Here is a 14,355-nt window from a genome sequence, read left to right on the forward strand (position 1 = left end):
CCTTGCATGAGGGTTTCACTGAAAAGAAGTCTGTCCTTGGCCACCCACCCTTCACCCGTGCAGCACCAGCCCGGGTGCTCGGTGCCTCAGAGAGGCCGGGGGAGGCCCACCTTTCACCGGGAAGCTCCCTGGCTCGGCTCCCCTTCACTTCTCCTGATGCCAGAAATCCTGACGGAAGAACAGTCTCCACGGTGCCAGAAGAGGAGGCTATAGTGCCGCCTGGAGACACATCCTTGCCGAGTCTGTGCTTCCCGTAGAGAAAATGTTGCTTTCAGCCTCCGGGCCCTGCAGGCAGAACGTGCCCCCGCGGCACCCAGCATGTGACAGCAGGGGATTCTTGCCCATTAACCTCAGGCCCCGACCGTGGTGTATACTTTCCATCAGATTGGATCATCCAGCTGAGTTTTGCGGCCTCGCAGACAAACCGAATCAGATGAAGGTCGCTGATCCCAAGAGCTTGATTCTATGGCCAGTGCACCCAGCTGGCCCCAAGCGGCTTTGACTTTATGGCAAAGATGGAGGCGTCAGGTGTGTCCTTATCCCTAGGTTAAGGGATGTCATCAGGTCTTGAGGGTAGACTGTCCCTGTCCTCAGAGAAGCAGAGAAAGTCCTTTCTGTTCTTTTTCCTTTCACATCCAGTTCAGAGAGTCTGCTCACGTCATAACAGGACAACCAGAACAGGCTGTGATCTAGGGATGGCCACCGAGGGCCTTGGATGAAGCCGACCTGTGCGGAGACACACATGGCCAAGGCATGGCTGTCTCACTGCACTTTTAGCTCTGGGTCTTTCGTGGCAACTCCTCCCATCTCATGTTGTAATTATCTGTGAACTTGCCACTTACCATATCTCCTCCATTACTGGGCACAGGCTCCGGAGGACACACCCCATGCCTGGCACAGTGCCCCTGCAGTCATTAGTCCCTCTAAATGTTTGCAGAATAGAAGGAAGAGAATCAGCACATATTAATCTCAAAAATACACCAGTTACTATAGTAGATGCCTAGTGTATACTTAATGTACACTTCTCACGACCAGCATCTGGTCAGTGTTGACATCACCATGTTCAGACTGAGTCTCAAAACTCTTAAGAGCCGCAGTTCCTATACTTTTGGGCACCAGGGACCAGTTTCATAAAAGACAATTTTTCCACATATGGGGTGGTGGGGGTGGTTTTAGTACTATTCCCATAAGGAGTAGACAACCTAGTTCATGCATGCTCTGTTCACAGTAGGGTTGGAGCACCTGTGAGAATCTAATGCCTCTACTGATCTGACAGGAGGTGGAGCTCAGGCAGTAATAAGAACCAAGAACAGATGCAAATACAGATGAAGGTTTGTTGACTCTCCCACCTGCGGCTCACCTCCTGCTGTGTGGCCCGGTTCCTAACATGCCAAGGACCGGAACCAGGGCTGGGGACTCCTGTCTTGGAGGACTTGCCCAAGGTCACTCAGCCAGCCAGAGTCCAGTCTAGACTGGAGTCTAAAGCTGTTGTTCTGCCAGGTCCTTCCCTTCTGTCTCCATGAATGAGTGGGTGAATGGGGTTGATGTCTACAAGACACTTGAGTCCCCCAAGTGCTACTAACACTGCTTTTCAACAACCCTCACCTGAGGTTCGGGGGGCATTTTTCATCTGTACTGCAAGCAGAACAAACCCAAAGACAATAGAGAAGTGGCCTTGGCACAATTCTGTGAGCTACTTTCTCTGCCCACGTCACCACCAAGGCTAAAGTGAATGCCACTTCACTACTTGTGCTTGCTTTGTCCTTAAGCGTGACCATGCCCACAAGTGTGCAGCCAACTCCTGAACTCACCCAGGTCTGTTCTTTGAGTTGTCTGCCCCATCACCTACCTGCCAATGCCTGCTCATCTGTCAAGACCCAGGTCCTGCAGGAAACCTCTCCTGGCTCCCTCAGCAGAGCCACTCACTGTCTCTTCAGCTCCTGAGGACTCAGGGGTCACCAAACATACTGGAGGCTACAGTACTTGAGAGTCCCTCCCCCCCCCCACCCCCCCGCCCCGAGAAACAGCAGGTCAAACCGGGAAGACAAGAACATAGACCATGAGAATACAACATGCACATCCTGACGTGGTATAATGGGAGACCTACAACGATGTTGTATTATTGTCAGAAAAATATAATCTGACTACGGTTATGCTCAGTTGCTCAGCCATGTCTGACTCTTTGTGACCCCATGGACTGTGGACAGTCCTTTGTCCACAAGATTTTTCATTCCAGAATACTGGAATGAGTTGCCATTTCCTCCTCCAAGGGATCTTCTTGACCCAGGGATGGAACTCAGGTCTCCTGAATGTCCTTCATTGGCAGGCTGATTCTTCACTACGTGGGATGGTTAAGTCTCTAGATCTAACTGCCAGTTGAACGGAATGCAGGGAATAAAAAGACATAGTAAAAACACTCCAAGAGTAGAATCAGCCAAAACTGATTGTGGAAACAAAAACAATTGAGCTGATTTCATCAACAAATACATAGGGATGGTACAGGGCAGGAAAGGAAGTGATGGGAAGTTAAACTTAAGAATCTCTTTTTTAAAAATGTGTTTATAAGTTGCACTATTGATGGGGGGTGGTATTCTTGGATTGCAGGAATTGTTGTCAGTGTGTGATTTTGTGTTTTTATTTTATAGAATCACCTAATGTGATATACCAATTTTTATATAAATGATATTTAGATAATTCTAATAACTGTACCTTTGACAACTATTAAAATGTTTTGCATTAAAAAAGAAACTTCAGAAACCTACCAATCAAATGCAACTATTGACCTAACGTTAAAAACGAAAATTATTTCAAAAAGACATTTTTGAGATAACTGGAGAAAAACACAAGCCAGACATTAGATGACAGTAGAGAATTATTGTTAATATTGTTAGGTGTGATCATAGTTTTGCAGTGACATTTTTCCAAAAGTCCTTATCTGTTATAGATGGATCCTGAGGTATTAGTGAATGAAATGATACAGCATCTAAGGTTTGCCTTAAATTTCTCTCTCACGAAAAGTAACTGAAACCAGAATGGAAAAGGTTAATAATTGCTGAAGCAGGGAAGGACCGTTGTTACACTCTTCTTTCTACTTGTATATATGTTTAACATTTTCATAATAAATGGTTAGATTTTTTGTTGTTGTTTTGGCCATGCCATGCAGCTTGTGGGATCTTAGTTCCCTGACCAGGGATCGAACTGGCACCCCTTGCCAGTTCAGTGTCTTAACCACTGGACCATCGAGGAAGTCCAAATATTAGATTTTTTAACATACAGATGGCATGTTAAGCACACTAGCATGCATACTAAGTACACTTATCATGGATAAAGGCTGAGGGCACCAGAGGACCAGAGAGGAAGGGGTTCTAAACTAGCCTGAAGTGGTTGGGGACAGCTAGACTCTCCACTAGTGAACTCTGCTGACACTTCCCCTTCTGCTTTCTCAAGTTCACATAAGAGATGTCACCAATTTATCTTTGAGACCCCCGGGCCCAATATAGTATAGCACCCAGCAGCTGCTAAATAAAAGCTGTTGAATGATTGACCTACAATCCTCCAAAGACCCCTTTGGTGTTCCTATGAAAGCAGCAGTGGCAGCAAACACTGTATGTTGTACTGGGCTTGAAGGATACACAGAGAAAACCGTCTCTACTCCCAAAGGAAAACAAGCCATTCACATAAGAAATGACCTGCAGAAAGGAGCTCAATGTGCTAAGTGCTAAACGAATGGTATGAGATGCTGAACACGGCACCTCTGCAGGATTCATGTGAGGATTTGTGTATGGAATGGCTCACAGAGGTACAAAGGGGATCCAGGCACACACAAATGAGGACCATCAGAAGTGCTGGTGGTGTGAAAATGAAGGATGGAATAGGAGGATATAGAGGGACCTATCCCACTGTGAGGAAGTGTGTAGACCAGAAGCGTGGCATCCCCAAGACGCTTCCCCGGGCCATCAAAGCTCACGTGGATGCCTCCATCATCTCTGCCAGGGGCCTGGTGAAGGGCATGCTGAAAGGATCACATGCACAGACAAAAGGGAGCCTGGTAAAGACTTGAGTTTTTGCCAGTGCAAGGGGTGCAGAGAGGAGGGAGAGGATGAAAATGTATTACATGGTCCTTGAGCAACTACACCCTCTCTCCCTAATCTGGCTACCTGTGGGATCCCCAAATTCCCTTTCCTTCTCTGAATATCTCAAGAAAACCAAATGGAAAGATTGTTTAGGTTTTCTCTGCATGAACAAGACATGCCCAGCCAAGACTGAGAAGGGACCCCAAGCCTTTCCTCATTTCTGCGAGAAGCCACTTCAGGCTGATCACCATTGTCTTTCTGCTCTATCTTTAGAGCCTTCAATGGAGCAGCTTTCCCAGACTGAGCTTCTGAATGCCTGGATACAACCTGGAAATGGGCAGGGAAACCTCAAGAATGACTTACCAACCCAGCAGAATGTAGGCCCAAAAGTAAAATTAAGTTGATTTATATCAATAGAAGGGCTTCCCTGGTGGCTCAGCTGGTAAAGAATCTGCCTGCAATGCAGGAGGCCTGGGTTCAATCCCTGGGTCAGGAAGATCCCCTGGAGAAGGGAAAGGCGACCCACTCCAATATTCTGGCCTGGAGAATTTCATGGACTGTATAGTCCATGGGGTTGCAGAGTTAGACACGATTGAGTGACTTTCACATATCAATATAAAATTTTATAAGGTCCTGTTTCTTGCACATCTGAGTCTGTGGATTGAGATTTATGACCCCCACCTAAGGAACAGACCCTTTTCAAGTCAGCTTAAATAGAAAAAGGGGTTAATGGAAGAATACATGGAAATCTAGAACTCTCCATTGGGCAGGGCCAGGCTTCAAGACAGATTAAAACCAGGTCCAGAAGCCATCAGGAACAAATGCATCATCTCCATGTCTCTATCTCCCTGCCTCTCTTTCACTGTCCTTTCATCTCTTCTCTCTCTCTTTCTTCAATATGATTGGAGTATAGTTGATTCAAAAGGTTGTGTTAATTTCAGGTACACAGCAAAGTGATTCAGTAATACATATACATATATCCATTATTTTTCAGATTCTTTTCTCATATGGGTTATCACAGAATATTGAGTAGAGTTCCTTGTGCTACACAGTAGGTCCTTATTAGTTATCTGTTTTATACTGGGTTGGCCAAAAATTCATTCCATAACATTTAATGGAAAAACCTAAACCAACTTTTTGGCCAATTCAATATTCAATAGTGTATATATGTTAATTCCAATTCTTCTCTCTTGTTCTCTAAATACTAACTTCCCCTATTCACTTGCACACACATAGGCCAAACATGGCTGCCAAGTCTGATTTTTTGTTGTCTCCAAAAGCAAACAAACAAAAACTATTTTAGTGACTACAATAATATTGTTTGACATTTTGCAAATCCCTTTAGTGGTTTTACTTAACAGAAGACAGCTAAATTCCTATCTCTGCTTTCAGTCTGTGGTGTCACGTTGTTTGGTTGAAGCATATGAAGACAATCCAGTCTCACAGAGACATGTAGCTAAAAAAGAGTGGCATATCTTAACAGGCTTTTCCAATGATTGTGGGTAACCTTTGATAACTACACCAAAACTTAGAGAATAGTAGTGTCCTAAAGTTTAGATGCAGTGTGGTATCTGAAATTATATCAATCAACCTTTCTTATTGTTACATTTCAATCTACTATTCTATCCACTTTGAATGAATATCTTATCCATGTCATTGTTATTTGGAAAATATGGATTTATTGAGGTCTGCATATCTTTCGAACGTTGACACATTTCATATAAATATATATTTTTAAACCACATTTGTTAATGTCATCACCAATCCTTCCAGAATACTTTTAAGTTTTGAAAAGCTGTCAAGTTCATGGTGGTAGTTACAAGTTTCTTGAGATTTTAGTTTTCATTTGGAAGCTCAAGTTTTATCATTGGCAAAAAATGCTGTTGGTTATTTTCCTTGAAGTGACAGGAAAACTTCATTCATTTTTCAAGAAAATGTCTGCCAAATATGCAGGGCTGAGAAACCACAGTTTGTTCTCTCAAGTAAGAAGAGTGTTCCTTTAAAAAAAATTTTTTTTTAATGTGTTTGGTTCGCAGCTCAAACAATTACATGTGTGGTTTTCCTCTAGACGGCTGCCTACTTCAGAAGGCAGTAAAAGTGCTATATGCAAACTTTCCATCTCATCACACAGAATATTAAAAAGAAGTGTACTTCAGAGTCAAGGGCTAATGAAATTAGTAATTTTTTTTTTACCATTTCGTCAAGAACACTCTTAAGTGAAACTGGTTTTTGCTTTTCTTTTTTTCTTCTTTTACATGAGTGCATAATGTTAAAATATATAATGACTACATTTGAGTGCCACTGACCTGGTTCATGCTAAGATGCTAACTTTTTTGCTTTTATACCATCAACAAAAAAAAGAAAGCATAATTTTAAAGAGCAAATAACCTCTTAGCATCATTATGAAAATCATTTTGACTTTATAGACCCCATGAAAGGGCCTCAGGGACACCCAGGGATCCACAGACCACATTTTGAGAGCCAACATCTAAGCCATTCAAATTCAAACAATTAATAAACTCCCTGGGTCCCAATTTCCTATTCCAGGGAGAGGAAATTTGAGTTAGGTGCCTGCTCCTAGCCCTCAGTGTGGCCAGCCATGTGCTCATGTGGTCAGTTGTCTACTTAGCAATGATCATGGGACCAGAGAGTCTGAAAAGAGATACACAAGGCTGGCAGAGCTGAGATTCAGGAAAGGGTGAGGTTAAGAGCCCCATGAACTTGAAAAAAAGAGGTGGAATGGTGAGGGAATTCAGCAGGATATATCTTGGAACTTGACTAGATAGCTTTTAACAACTGAAGTATACACAAAGTTTTATAGATTCCAAAGTGGTTTCACATGCATTACCTCATTTAATCCTTCCAACAGCTTTGTGAGATGAAAATGAGTACAGCCTCTTACAAGTGAGGAAACAGTAGCTGAGAGAGGTCAAGGAACTTGCATGGTCTTCTAACAAAGTGACAGAACTTAAGGTCTTCAGACTTGAAGTGAAGGGCTCATTCACCCAGGGCCAGCTGCCTGCCATGTAGTCACTCCCTAGGTGACCAGCAAGATGTGCTCAAGAGTGTGGCTAAGGACTTGGATGGGGATCCTGCACCTAGGGAGAGGGTGGGTGAAAGAAGGAAAATTTCAGCTCCCTGCCTACAGCCGGAGAGTCAGGCATCCTTAACTTTCTTGAACTCTGGACAATCGGGTGCTGCAAGGACTCTGTGGACTGACTCCCCCATCCATATGGGCTGCCTCCCCCATATATGTATGGGTTAACTCCCCCATCCATATGGGCTGCCTCCCCAATATGGGCTAAGTCCTCCATATATATATATACAGGCTACCTCCCCCATCCATATGTGCTGACTCCCCATATGGAGTGACCAACACTCCTTTAATTCTTATGGGAATGAGCCTGCCTTCTACATAGTGCTCACTGACAGCAAAGTACTTCCTCCTGTGGGAAAAGAACACTGCTTTCAAAATACAAAATGTGAAAGGATATGAACTAACTATCTGATGTGAATTCTTGCTTTCAGACCAGGAATTAAAATATACACTTTGCTACATTATAAACACTTTTTTTTTTCCTACAGTCAACCAGCTGGTGGACATTCTCCATGAGAAAGAGCCATCAGGTCTAAACAGACAGCCATCCACTTAGGGAATCTGGCTTTGATCTTTTCTCTGACACAATCCAGTTTCCTCTAACCCCTCTCACCCAGTATCAGTTTTTAGGATATTATTCCAAAGGGGCTGAGCCCGGAGGAAATGAAGATTAAAGTTATAAAGAAAACCAACAGCACGCTTTTTAAATACACAAGCTAAGCTTGGCTTTTCATGAGAAGATCCAGGCTGAGGTTTAAAGCAAAGCCAGTGAAACATCACGACGGAGGACAACAGGCAGTTTTCAACACCCTCAGGGCAAGGTGCCCAGGATGCTGGTCACTCGAGTTCAACCCCTGGTCTGGGAAGATCCACTAGAGGAGGAAATGGCACCCATTCCAATATACTTGCCTGGAGAACCCCAGCTCTCATTAAATTTCTGTTGACCGTATCTGCCTGAAGGAGTCAACCCGATAGCACTGCTGACCCCGTTGCATCTGACTCCTTTTTGCTTTTATTTGAACTGTATCAGTTTTGTTCTCTTTTATTTTTTCATTCCTTCTCACATTCTAATGATTAAAAAAATGATAATTTTGAAAGGCGACTCATTCCAACTTAGTTTGAGCAAGTTGCGACGATGAAAATTTAGAAAGAGAAGGAAAGAATCTAAAAACCCAAAGTCTTCTGCTTTATTAAGAAGATTTTTTAAATCTGCCCATCTAGTTCCCTTCCTTGTTAAACAGAGGATGTCCTCTCCATGACAAATTGATGTCCCTTTTAGGGGAGAAAGAATAAATAATATAATAATGACAGTTTAGTTCCCATTTGACATTCACTAACCATGAGTCTGTTGCATTTGAGGTTTCCCACAACATATTAGCAAGATGGCACCAAAGCTGGGACAAATTACCATGCAAATTACCATCACAAATTAAATGCTATTACTTTGTGGAAATAAATCCAAGTTCTGACCCAGAGAGTTAAAGTGCCAGGCATAGGGAGGATGGAGGAGAGGGGAGGTAGACAGTGGTTGTGAGTGTGACCACACCATTACACTTCAATATTTTAGAAAAGCTGCAGAGTATTTGGGATGTCTGGAGGAATTCTGTGTCTTGCCTTTAGGCTTTAACAAAGCTTTACTTCAGCAGAACACAGCCTTGAAGTTCAGGATAAGGGTTAACAAAAGGATGGGTCTTCTTGGAGCAACTTTAGCTGAAATATGAAGAAATACACAGAAAAAGGTTTGGGTGATGGGGAGTGCAATATTTGTTGTGGTTCTGTAGAGCAAGGGACCCCAACCTCCAGGATCTAATCTGAGATGGAGATGTAATAATAACAGAAATACAATAAATACAATGCCCTTGAATTATTCCGAAACCTTCCCCCAACCCTCCCACCTCACCCACCCCCCCACCCCACCCCCACCCCACCCCTCACCCCCCACCCCCTGCCAACCATGGGAAAAATCATCTTTCACAAAACTGGTCCCTGGTGCTGAAAGTGTTGGGACCACTGCTGTGGAGGATCTGATATTGCATTTCCTGGCTTCCCCATTGCCACACAAATGACCTTCACCACAGCTCCCAGGAGTGATTCACTGTTCCCCACTAGACCTCTCTCCACTAATCAGAAGCTTGTTAAACAAGTCGTACAGAAGCCCGCAGGTAGCCCATCAAACCAGCGGTGAGGTGTGATGCCTCCCACCTCCACCTCCCCTCCCATTGATTCACTCTCTGAGTGATCCTCGGGGCCTGGCTCAGCTATTGAAGTACTTTATTGAACAAAGCTGTATAAAAGAAAAAAAGAATCCGGGCAGGAGTACCAATCTTTAAAAACCAATTTTCGCAGCCTTGTTTCTACCCATCTTTCATCCATCTTACATCTCTCCTCCCTCTTTATTCTTTCCAAGCGCCTGCTGGATTTGCTCAAGGTGTGTGAATTGCTGTGAGGTTTCTGCACCTTTTCTATCTTTGGCAGCCTCCAGTTAAGCATTTCCCAATGTCCTGATGCTTCTCCGCCTGCCCATGCCTGCGTTATCCTCCCAGCTGCCTGGGAACAACCTTATTTTGCAAGTCACCACATGTGAACGAGCTGGAGTTTTGCTAGGATGTTTTGAAATGATGAAACTGATCTGTCCCCCAAGGAGACTGACTCAGCAAAGATCATTACAAAGACTCCACATCTTATGATCGTGGGAAAGAGAAATTAGAGTTGGGATTAGTTTGGAAGACTCCAATTTTCAGTATTGCACAAGTAGTGCTAAGATATTTTGAAGAAGTCATGAGAAAATAGGATATCTTCCTTAAATTTAAATGTGCATACTGGATAACTATACTTACTAAGTCTGAACAGACATGAAAGCTTAGCACTTAATCGTTCACCTTCAAAGTAGACTACAAACTTGATATGATTAATCTGAACCCACACCTCAATAGAGAAATCAGTATTACCAATCCCCATACATTTTCAAATGGAAAAACTTAGCCACAGTAAGTTTTTGAAAATTGTCCAAAGGAAATCAGCATGAATTAGCAGGTGTGACTTAAAGAGAAACAGCACCAGACAAAGGATGATGGAGAGAGAGAAAAAAAAAAGGCACAGAGATACATGCAGAAAAAAGTCATTCTGAAATCTAAGAACTATTCCCTCTGGAAGGGAATATAAGACCAGCTTTTAAACAACTATAAGGCCAAGTTTTCGTCATAGAATATTCTACTTTGAAATTATTGCAGATAATGTACTTATACAAATGAACCAAATTGGGCCAGTGTTTTCAAAAAGACAAAGTTTCCTTCTTGAAAATTGTATCAGTCTTTGAAGTAAAAATATGTATTTATTATTGCAAGAGGAATATGCTACAGTAATTGATGATGGTTATTAAAGATGCTAATTTTATATGGAAATTAATAAGAACTTTTCAACAGTTAAATATGGAGGGAAATAGATGGACAGTTAATACAACTATTAAGAGTGCATTTGCGGACAGTTGCATAAAGAAGAGATTATTGAGTCAATAAATGTAAATCCTTATGAAAATAATAATGCAAGTCAAAATAGTAGAGATAAGATTATATAATTTTAATACTTTTGCCATTATTTGTATACTAGTACAAAACAAAAAGGGTTTCCCTGGTGGCTCAGCAAAAAGAATCCGCCGGCCAATGCAGAAGATGTGGGTTCGATCCCTGGATTGGGAAGATTCCCTGGAGAAGGAAATGACAACCCACTCCAGTTTTCTTGCCGGGGAAATCCCATGGCCAGAGGACCCTGGTGGACTATAGTCCATGTGGTCACAAAAGAGTTGTACAGGATTTAGTGACTAAACAACAACAAGACATTAAACACAATAATCTTTAAGAACTCAAAAAAATTTTCTTGCTTGAGAATAACCTGTAATACTAGCCCATATTGCCTGAAATTTTCTTTCCTTCTTCATCCAAAACACTGTCTTTTTCTCCTTGTTCTCCTTACAGTACTGTACTTGAATAGTTATGAGAGATAAAAGCCCGTGCTAAGACGGGAACTAAGAATCAGATTCAAGTGAGTTCAGAAGCTGGTTCTGGGACTTCCCTGGCAGTTCAGTGGCTAAGGCTTTGCCTTCCAATGCAGGGGATTCTAGTTCAATCCCTGGCTGGGGAGCTAAGATCCCACATGCCTGTGGCCAAAAAAAAAAAAAAAAAAAAACTCCACAAAACCCATAAAACAGAAGTAATATTGTAAAAAAATTCAATAAAGGCTTCTAAGAAATGGTCTGCATCAAAAAAAAAAAATCTTGAAAAAAACAAAAACCTGGTTCCACTGCCATGTTGAAGATGGGGAAATTCCTAATTTTCTAAAGTTGCTTCTTTATCTGTAAAACGGGATGATAAAAGTACCTACCTCTTAGGATGACAGCAACATAAACTCATAAAGTGTTTAATATGCTGTATGTTCTCAATAAACATATGGCATGTATGTTCTCAATAAATGGTAATGATTAAAGTAATTCTCTTTGAAAGCAAGAAATCCCAGCTTAAAAAAAAAAAAAAAAATCAGTGTCAGCAGCCAAAACATAAACTGAGGAATTTGAAGGGTCAGTCTCTAACAGCTTATTTTCCTCTCCCACGTATGGAGCTAACTGAGATGTAGACACAGAGGTCAGATGGAGAGGCCAACAATGGGAGATCAGATCAACAACGGATGGAGATGGGAACTTCCACTGAATGACTGACACAAGTGGAGAAGAGTCAGACATGGCCCTGATGTGTGGTCGCAGGAAGTTTGTATGGCTTTACCTCCAACACAGCACAGCTAGAGGCCTTCCCTCAAGGATAAACCTTAAGACAAGACAGACAGCAGAATAGGCAGGAAATTCTTTAACAGAGAAAGGAGGGAGCTGTGCAGAATACACTCAGTTTTTCCTGTCTGGAATGGGAAAAGCCAGGGGTGTAACTCTAGCTGAAGTTATTCCACAAGGAAACATCAACAATTGAGAGAATGTTTTCACTGCACCCTATTCCCAACAGGAAGATTTCTTTGTTTTCTTTTTTTTTAATTTATTTATTTGGCTGTGCTGAGTCTTAGTTGCAGCCTACAGGATCTAGTTCCCTGACCAGGGATCAAACTCAGGCCCCCCACCTTGGGGAGCTCAGAATCTAGCCACTGGACACCAGAAAAGTCCCAGAAGATCTTTTCTTATTGAGGTTGCTCTCCAAAAACCCTTCAATTGCCCTCTTCCTTCAGGCAAGCCTTCCTCCATACAGTTCTCCCTTGGTTGCCTCTTCTCCTCCATAGTATAGTTCTCTGAGTTTGCTCCCCAGTTTTAGAGCTGCACTCCCAATCTCTGCCCCTTCATTCTGTATCAACCCAGTAATCACACACAAAGATGTTCAGGTTCAAAGCCTTTCATTTTCATAGTTCTTCGTACACAATCCTTCCTCATCGCAGCAAAACTCAATTTAGAAGAACATAATGACAGTAAGAGTGTATAAAAAAGAAACTGAGAAAAAATATTGTATTCAGTCATTCAGTCTTTATTAAGCACCCAGTATGTACGTATGGGAATATGGTGGCAAATTAGACAAGATCCCAGCTACCTCCCATGGAGCTTCCACTTGGTGTGGGAGAAACAGGGCACGCTGCTAAGAGAGGTCCATCTCTGCATACATGGAGGAAAACAGTCAAGATCTGAGATCTCACCTGGGCTCTGTCACTAAACGACTATGTGACAAGGTTTTCCATCAAATTAAAGGGAGTGGGAATTCCCTGGCAGTCCAGTGGTTAGGACTCTGTGCTTCCCCTGCAAGGAGCACAGGTTCAGTCCTTGGTCTGAAAACTAAAATCTCGAATGCCACACAACGCAGTGGCATTAAATAAAATGAAAATAAAATAAAATAAATAAAGTGAAAATAAAATGAGGCAATAGTATTAGAAACACAAGATATTGGCTGACGTTCTCAAAGATTTCCTTCACCCTTGGTCTTCCCAAGGTGATCCCCTCCTGAATGGCAGTGAAATCAAATGCAGACCTATCTCATTTGGCGGCTGTCCTAGGCAGACACTGATGAGAAACTTACAAGAATCTACAAGTCAAATATTGCTTACTTTTATTCTTTTTATTGAAGTATATTTTATTTACAATATTATATCCATTTCAGGTGTACAGCATAGCAATTCAGTATTTTGTAGATTATATTACATTATAGGTTTTACAAGTTAATGGCTATAATTCCCTGTGCTATACAGTATATCCTTATTGCTTATCTATTTTCTACATAGTAGTTTTAATCTTTTAATCTGGGCATTTTGCCCAGTGATGATGGATCAATGCCTTTTGTAGTCTATTTCTTGCCAAGCAGTTGCAAGCTCAGATGCTTTGGGGATCAAACCAACATGTAAAGTAACAAATGTATAAAGCAGTCATATGAAATGAAACTAAAAACACAGAACACAGTCAAGATTCAGACTCAAACCGTTTGAAAATTGTGACTCTTAATCAACATTTAGAGGGAGAGAAAAGTACCTCTTAAACTTAAATGCAAGGTCGCCCTCTGAAAGTGACCCTAGCAAGAGTCAATACATAATGGATGAGATTAGCTATCAGAAGAAAACGGGTCTGTACTAAGACTATGGCTGAGGAGTCACTACCTCTAGCGTTAGTCGAATAATCTAGAGTGAATCTCCCTCCTATAGTGCTGAAGGAAGTTTTTAAAAATAGGAAATATAAAAGATGGCTTGTCTTTCGCACAGCCATTCCTTTCCCTTCTTTACCATTGTCAGAACCTAACTACCATTACGGCCTGTGAAAATGCTTTTCATAGCCTCTCTTGTTGCTAAAAAAAGGGGATAGTGTTCCAGCCAAGAAGACATTAGGCAAAAACTGCTGAAGGTCATTAGGGAAACGTTTTCTCTGTTATAATCATTACCTTCACCATCATCATCAACAATAACACCAGAAGAAAGTCTATCACTTCCCTGGGCCAAGAGACTAAAGAAAAAGCTGTAAACTCTTCAAAGTGAGTACACAAAAGTATAATCTGAACTTCAAAACAGTTGCTATTACAAATCTATGTTTACTCTTGGAGATCAAAGGGCTGTATCTCTCTCTCCAGACACTTTCCAATCAAACTCTGTATTAAATAAGAAACCATGTTTGGAAAAACTGAAAATTCTGAGAGAAAACTGTCACACTCAGAAAAGAGTTGACAG

The sequence above is a fragment of the Ovis canadensis genome, chromosome 8, assembly GCF_042477335.2.
Source record: "Ovis canadensis isolate MfBH-ARS-UI-01 breed Bighorn chromosome 8, ARS-UI_OviCan_v2, whole genome shotgun sequence".
NCBI classification, from domain to species: domain Eukaryota; kingdom Metazoa; phylum Chordata; class Mammalia; order Artiodactyla; family Bovidae; genus Ovis; species Ovis canadensis.